The 8760-nt window shown below is 33.5% G+C and overlaps 1 long non-coding RNA gene across 1 annotated transcript; it reads right to left on the minus strand.

Moving 5' to 3' along the window:
• Positions 1-1077: 1077 nt before the first annotated feature.
• Positions 1078-8143, minus strand: LOC110008379 (uncharacterized). The gene is made up of 2 exons (XR_016059356.1): positions 6331-8143; positions 1078-2701 (listed from the first exon to the last, which is right to left on the minus strand). It is a non-coding gene; the product is annotated as an uncharacterized LOC110008379 (long non-coding RNA).
• Positions 8144-8760: the final 617 nt, after the last annotated feature.

Raw genomic sequence — 8760 nt, forward strand, 5'->3', positions numbered from 1 at the left:
TTTTTTTTTGTTTGTGTGTGGTTTACATTGATCACCCATAACACTTCTTTTTATATATATATGGTGGGCAATAGTGTTAGGTATATACATCCAAAATTTCATCTTAATCAGATTTATAAAATAAATTTAAAATTAAAATAATGATATATATTTTGAACCACTTGATAAAGATCTGACGGTTAGAATGCGGCTTATATTACTATTTATTATAGTTGCCAAATGTTTCTTATCTTTTTTTATATATATTGGGTTTCCGATTCCCAAAAATTTCCACCAATCAAACATATCCTAAATAATTAATACTCCTATTGTCGGTGATGAGATGCAACTTCACAACATCATCGGCTCCCATGTTGGCCCTCTTCAACTTGAGCTCCCATTTCCAAATCTTTTGCTGCTGATCCTTCGGCAAGAAATCATATAAAATATGGTGATGTAGGGGGATTGGGTCTCAATTAATGGATTGCAATTTCTAAACTCCTCTTCATCTGGTCCAACCATATGATTGGATGGTGATAAATCTATAGACCATGGATGTTATATCTCTTTTTTTCTAAAATTAATGGAAACAAGAATAAATTAAAACTATAAATAAGGTTGAAACTGGCTGATCCGGATCGTCGATCCACCAATCCAACACAGTTTTTGGGGTGGCCAATCTAAGTCACATATTTATTTTCTTAAACCTTGGCTTTGATACTTACTTTGGTGTACTTTGCTCTCATTTATTGTGTAACTTAAAAGTTTGGAAAAATTACTTACATATTCGTGGTACTTTACGTTATTACGGATGTACCAAATAGTTTCCGTTATTACAAGTCTGTCCGTTTTTTACCTTTTATAACGTAATTTTTTTTAAAAAAATGGCTTTACTTTTTTTCATTAACGTTCACATTCCCATTTTCGAATGTTCAACATCCGAAAATATGACTACAAAAGTCCATAAACCTTCTGAAATTTCGCTATCACATTTTTGGATGTCCAACATCTGAAACCATTTTCGGATGTTCAGCATCCAAAAATGTCACAATTTGGGTATTAGTCCCTGATGGCAACTTGACAATATATAGAAGACAATTTGGGTATAGTCCCTGATGGCAACTTGACAATCATGAAGCATATATGGTTACAATCACATAAATTGCTCTAAAAATCACTCTTAAAAACAAGATCTGGTTGGCTAGATACACCACCAGATATACAGTAAATAGAAAGAAAATTGCAAAGAGGTAGGTTGCAGAGAGGTAGGTTGTAGAGGGGTTGGTTGCATAGAGGTAGAGGACTAGAGACTGAGGGAGAAACTCTCGGTACCCAATGAGCTCCTACCCTCCCCTTTTATAGTTGGCGGACGTCTAATATTTAGTTCAAGTCCGCTGGCTGATAAGACCCCAAAGGTGTCAGTGATGAGATAGAAAGCGTGAGCAAGGAAAAAGTAAAGGGTGACAAGCCAAAAAGGCGTCGGTGATATGACAAAAGGTATGAACAGTGAAAAGTGAAAGGGTGAAGAGACAAAAAGGTGCCAGTAACTTTTGTCGGGACTCGTGTGCTTTTGGTTTGCAGTCACTCCGTCCCTAGTTTGGCTCGAATCATCTTTGAGATAGCCCGAACTTGATGTCTTCATTCTCTTATGCGTAATCTTCTTCGTTTTGCGTAGATGTAGACATAGCCTCCTCTTCTTCATTGAAGATTTGTAACAATTTCTATTTAAGTTCCTCTTTTGTGGCCATAGGGTTCTACTGGCGCATCTTATTTATATAATCAGTCATACTAATTCCTGCTTCCAGGGGTGAAAATGGCACCCTCTTTATTTTTATGCTTTCTGGATCAAGGGATTTATTTTCATAAACATCCCACCACTTTATATACACTTGCCTACCCAATTTTGGGATATATTCCCAATTGTTTGTATAATCATCTGATATTTGGTAGGACCATTTCATAATCCATGGTATTTGATATAAAACCATAAAATACATATGTAGATCTATTCTGGTATCACTATTATTATAGTCAATAAACTTCCTTTGCGAAGTTTGAATATTTGGTGGTAATATTTCAGTTCTTGATCCCCATAATTGGAACCAATTTTTGAACCAATTCGGGAATTCTCCTTTGATTGGTATTTTTATTTGGATTAACCACTTATGAGAATTATTATTATTTTGAAAGGCAAAGACATTATGCCAGGCTTCGATATATTCAGAATATTGAAAATATTTATTATTAAACCCTTCTCTTTGCAATTTCCTGGGTTTTGACAGGTCCATACCCCATTCCTTATATGATATTATTTTATATATTTGGAATTTTGAGTATGCTATTATGTTAGTATTCATTCTAAGGTAGTGGACCAATATAATTGACTCTGTTTCAAGGAGGATGGCTTCATACCATTCTCGGGTTTTATCATTATTGGATGGGTGTAGGTGATTGTTTAAATAAATAGTTGCTATTTCATATGGGTCGTTATCTTTATGAATATCCTCTATTATAATAGTAGATATAAAAGAGGTTTCTAAAAATTTGTTTTTTTCTCCGCCTGAGCTAGTAGCTATTGGTATTGATTCAGGTGAGAATGTTATTTCCTGTGCCTGTTTTCTAGCTAGTTGGTTTGGGGTTATTGGCGAAGTTGCCAGAGCCTTGCCTGGTACAGGAACTATTTCCATTTTTTCCTTTCCCTTGTTTGGTAGGCCTGTCCCCCCTGTAAAAATTCACAAGTTAAAAAATCAGGAAGATAATTAGTATTACCTTTCAAATTCGAATGAAGAGAGGATACATTGCCATCGAGCAAAAATTTGCTTGAAAACTAAGTTTTTGACATCTTTTTGAAGAATATCTTGAGCTGCTTTATAATCAGTTCGGACAAGGAATTTTTGATTGAGCAGATCACTTTGAAATTTAATAACACAATGAACAATAGCAAGAAGTTTTTTTTTAATTGTTGAATAATTTTGCTGTGTTGGATTCCAAACTTTAGAAGTGAATCGTACCAATTGTTCAGTATTATTAATTTTTTGTTTTAGGATTTCTTTCATTCCTATATCTGAAGCATCACATTCAATTATTTTAAAAGCAGCAGGGTTAGAAAGTGCAAGACAATGTAATTTCTTGGCTTTTAACTTTATTTTCCTTACTGTATGAATATCCATTCATTCAGGTGGAGTTTTTCGAAGTTTTTGAAATAATGGTTTAGCATCTCTGGCTAGGTTTTCATAAAAATCAGCTATATAATTTAGGCAACCTAAAAACCTTTGAAGTTTAACTTTATTTGTAATAATGTCTGGAAATTTATTTGAAAATTCAATAGCCCTATCGATCGGGACTATGCTACCTTCAAAGATATTGTGTCTTAAAAATCTTATTCTTGTTTGGCAAAGACTAATTTTTTTGGCTGAGACAACCAGTCCTGCAGTTTTTATTGCTTTAACAAAAATATTTAAGTGCTTAAAATGCTGTTCAATACTTTCGGAAAATATTAAAACATCATCAATATAAACAATCATAAATTTTGTATAAGGGTTGAAAATATCATTCATAATGTTCTGGAATTCTGAATAAGCGTTTTTAAGACCAAAAGGCATTACGTTCCAATCATATTGCCCAAAAGGGACATTGAAGGCAGTCTTATATTTGTCTTTTTCAGCAATTTGGATCTGCCAATATCCAGACTTTAGATCGAATTTAGAAAAAATACAGGCATTTACTAGTCTATCAAGCAGGTCTTTTTTTATTAGGGATAGGGTACCTGACCCATCTTAAAGCTTTATTAAGTGGTTTGTAGTTTATTACTGAACGAGGAGCTCCTCTTTCTATTTCAGAAGCTTTTTCCACATAAAATGCTGAGCAACTCCAGGGAGAAGAACTTTTCCTGATGTGCTTTTTCCAGAAAGAAACTCTATCTAATAGTGAGATCCAGTAAATAGAATAAGCTTTTAAAACAGAAAACCTTGAAATAGATAGAATAGATTACGGGAGAAAGGTAAGACGAACTTCCCAAACTAGAATGTATTATCCAATACCAACTCCTGTTGACATCCAGTTTGAAAAAGACCTAATTACTAGTACTGTATCATATTCAGGAAGAACAATTGTAAATTGGAATATCGACGGAATGTCTGAAAATCAAATACTTGATTCAATGAAGCATATGACTATGTATGCAACAACGTGCAAAATAAGTGGAAATCATGACCAAAAAATAGCCAAAGCTATTATTTACGAATTTACAGGATGGCTAAGAGGATGGTGGGATTTTCATATAGAAAAAAATACAAAAAAAGAAATACTAGCTACTACAAGGCAATGGGTAGTAAAAAATGAATATGGCCAAGACATAGTAAATAATGAAAGTGATGCAGTTAATACTCTAATATATACTATTACTCTTCACTTTATAGGAAGTACTGCGTTAATCAATGCTAGATCAGAAGACCTTTTTTCTAATCTTACATACCCAACACTATCCTATTATAAGTGGTATAAAGATGTGTTCTTCTCTAGACTCCTCTCTAGAGAAGACAGTAAATCGAATAACTGGAAAGAAAAGTTCATAGCCGGTTTACCCCATCTTTTCGTCGAGAAAGTTAAACGCGGCTAAAGAATAAACATGGAGGAATAATCCCATATTCTTTATACACACTAGGAGAGTTATCAGCAGAAATTTGTGCAGAAGGCATTGCTCTCTGTATGGATCTAAAACTAAAAAGGCAGCTGGAGAAACAAAAGATGACCGGAAAGAAAGAACTAGGAGATTTTTGTGAACAGTTTGGATTCAATACTCTGCCTGCATCCAAAGGTTCTGATAAGAGAAAATACAGAAGCTGCTACCAAAGAAAAGTTTTCTAGGAAATTTTCCCCCAAAAGTAGTTTAAAAAAAACCAGGGGAAAAAGAAGAATACATGTTTGCTATAATTGTGGCAAGGTAGGACATTACAAGAATAAATGTAGAATAAAAAAGAGAATAGATGCCTTACAATTAGATGATACTATTAGAAATCAACTATTTCATATATTACAAATAAATGAAGAATCTTCGTATAATTCTTCTAGTTCTGATATAGAAATCCTGGCTGGAGAAATAGAAAATGAGGATTTAATTCTCAGCAGTTCGGACTCAAAAAATGATAATACTAATTGCTTTTGTAATACACTCTCAAAAGAAAAAAAATCTAACTATCGATATAATAGATAAAATAACTGATCCTGAGGCTAAACGGGAAGCATTAGTCCCGTACATCCATATGGCTAAAGTAAATAAAAAACCCTCTCTTCTTGTCCGTACTCAAGAAGATTATAGTATCGTAGTCACATTTTTTGATGTTGAACATCCAAAAAACCCTTCAATTCGATTGTTCAACACCCGAAAAAGGATAAAGTTGTTTTTTTTTTAAATTTACATTATAAAAGATAAAAAATGGACATACATGTAATAACGGAAACTATTTGGAACATCCGTACTAACGCAAAGTATAATGGATAAATGTATGTAATTTTCCCTAAAAGTTTAGATGAATTCAAGTTTTATTGAAACAAGGATGATTGTTCACCTCCTTCACATGATTCCTTTAAAATTATTTTTGATAGTAGTTCTTTTTGAAATCGAAGAATAACAGGGATTGGTGGTTTGATTGAAAGACCATTTGGGTGTTATCAAAGTATCATTCTCAGGACCTTATGGTGTTGCTACTGCTAGTGAGGCAGAGGCTAGATCTTTGAGCAGGGGGGAGTTGATATATTGTCTGGTGAAGGTGACTTTCTTAATAACAGGAAGGTGCAAAGAATTCCATGGAATTTGGGATCAATTTTCGCATAGATACATGGCATTTGTGGGGAGGTTTGGAGCTTTCCTTTGAGCATGTCTATGTCCTTTGATTCTTTATTGGAGTTTAAGGCTCAAAAGGTGATATTTATTGGGGTTTCTTTGTTTCATTGCAATTTTTCCTCAATTAATGCATCTCTCATTTGTCATTCAAAAAAATTACAATAAGTTTTTGAACCTCAAACTTCTATATGCCACTATAAATGAAATTACCAAATTATCCATGCAAATTTTAGGGGCTTAGGTAAGTTTAGTCATAACACTTTATTTAATGAGAAGTTTTAGTTTTGCTTTTTTACAATTGTGTATGGATACCCAAAATTTGAAGTTGATCCAATTTTAGAGAAAAATCAAAATTAAAATACGATACATGCTATAAAAAAATTGGATATGAAAAATTTATGGATCATCAAACCCTAACCATTGTGCAAACCCAGCCGAAGAAGAAGAAAAAGCAAAGCAACCCCAGCCCTGGTGCTCTTTAAAAACTGAGGCGAAAAAGAAGCACTTACCTGCATCAGTCACTCGATGTGGCCCAGAGAAAGGCAGAGAGATAGAAGGTAATGAGCAAAGAAAATTGGAAGAGTGCCAGCAAGTGGGGTTCAGAGGCGAAGGACCGGTTCCCCATGTAAATGCCAAGATCTGCGTCTTCTATGTGGTGCTCTGGTTTTCTTTTTTCTATTATTCTCTCTTTGTTGACGTCATAGACGACTTCGTGGGCGGACCGATCTCTGTCTCTTGGATCCCATCATCATCACCTTCGTTGCCCTCTCTTCTCTCACCAGAAAGTAAAGTAAAGTAAAGTATTTAGAAAGCATATTTACAGGGTGCAGTTTGCATACGGACGCCTCCGTAGGTGTGGAGGTAAGGTGCGCTTCAAAATTTTTCAAAATTTTATCATGGTATATATTTTTTTATGTAAAATGTTTTTTAGGGTTCTCTCAAAATTTATTTTTATATTTAATTATAAAATTTTAAATTTTAAAAATAGTTAAAATCAAGTCGATCTATAAACCTATAAAAATCTTGAAAATGGACGGTGTAGATAATATGTTGTAAAATGTATTATTTTTTAGACTTAAAATCTTTTTATTTTTCAAATCATATATCGAGATGTTCAACCAAAGGGTTTTTCAACATTAAAACTACTTTTTTTGATAGATTTTTTATGGGCATCTATAGTTCTGGTTATCTAAAATCAATTGCAACTGACGGTCCAAATGTTTTATTATTATTATTTCTAGTTTTCACAATTTATTTGTTTTTTTATATTCATGATCTCCATGTTAAAGATTATATATTCTCTAAAAATTAGGAATGAATTATATTTCAAAAATATATTTATTGTCAAGCCCGCATTTCTACATGTACGGGTTTGGCCGCATGTTAACTGCGTCCTTTAGAAAAACAAAAAGTTTATACGAGTGTGAGGCTCTAAACAATCAAAATAGGGTGCACCTCAAAAATTTCATGAGAAGAGGATGTTTGGATGCCCAAATTTCCTCAAATTGATCATCTCGATCTCAAAATGCATAGACATGAGAAAAAATGAATTTCGAGTTTTGAAAATAATGCATCTTGTAAAATGCCTTTTTGGACAGTCAATTTTCAAGATTTTCAAATTTTCATATATCTACAGAATCTACACTATTTTTTAAGCTTTAAAATTTGTAACAAGAGATGAAAATATATTTTTACATTTACATAGATTTCCAAAACAACATTTCTCGACACCACTTGAATATGCGCTTTATTTTGATTGTTTAGAGCTTCAGCTTCATACCAAAATTCCATATACACTCTCAAGCATCTGATGAAGATCGGAAAGCAAAAGGGCTACCGTAATTTATTGTAAAATTTGGGTTCCTAAATGTAGGATTTTCTGGAGGTCTTTTGGGGGCCCTTTTTCATTATAGAAGTCCTGGGCTTGCGTTGGAAGGTTAGTCCTCTCTCTCATTTTACCTCTTCATTGAGCCTCTTCTGGAGTGATTTCTGGTTGGGGTTAATTGCATTGTGAGAAGTTGAACCCGGATCAACTCTAAGGGGTTCGTTTGTGACTCTTGGACTGATTCGTCTTCCCTCAAGATCGGTCTTTTCATTAAATCTTTATCCCACATCCCACTTATGTGGGAGCAATGTGTGAATGGTCCTCATATTATCTCAAGGAGGTCTTCTTGTTGCACCTCAAGGGGTGGCGCGATCATCTCCCAAATAAAAAAGAGTAGAGCGCTTAGGTCTTTATCCTTGGTCCTTAATTATCAAAATAGCGGCATGGGTGAGTATTTTTGGCTACTTTTCCTTAATCACCATTGCAAGAATTGGTTTTGCCCACTAGACATTGTCATAATGTGCCTTTAATTTGTTGTCTATGTTTCGCATATACTAAAGACAATCATATTCCCCAATAAAAAGAGTAATGATAGTGGATGAGCCGCTTCTTCTTTTTGGCTAAACCAAAAAAGGAGAATTTTAGAGAGGCAGAGAGTGATTCAATGACAACTGAAGATATGGGTGTCTGCAAATTGGCAATGCTTGTTTTTTTAATATTTGAGTTCTCTTGTGCCGATTGCTTAATGCAAGTAAGCTTTCTATTATTTTGCTTGCTCAAAGTTTGACAAAATTTCATCCCTGTCTTTTGGAATTTTTTATCCATAGAATGATAATTTGGATCGACCATTGTTTTACTTTTTGGAATATTTATGTTTTGCTAAAAGGAATCATATCGTGGTTTCATTTTCCTTTTTGCTTTCCTCCTTTTTTTCTTTTTTTTTTCTGGCTCAACAACCTTATACTTCGGATTATTGTCCTTTTTTATTTTATTTTTAATTTTCCATTTTTTGCTAACAACATTCTTATACCTCAAATTATTGTCATTTTTATTTGTTAGTGAAATTGTTATATTTGTGTTGTTGTTGTTTTTTCAATTTATACTCGTAAAAAAT

Source organism: Amborella trichopoda, chromosome 7 (assembly GCF_054954075.1).
Source record: "Amborella trichopoda isolate Santa Cruz 75 chromosome 7, AtrichopodaSantaCruz75HAP2 v2.0, whole genome shotgun sequence".
In the NCBI taxonomy this organism is placed as follows: domain Eukaryota; kingdom Viridiplantae; phylum Streptophyta; class Magnoliopsida; order Amborellales; family Amborellaceae; genus Amborella; species Amborella trichopoda.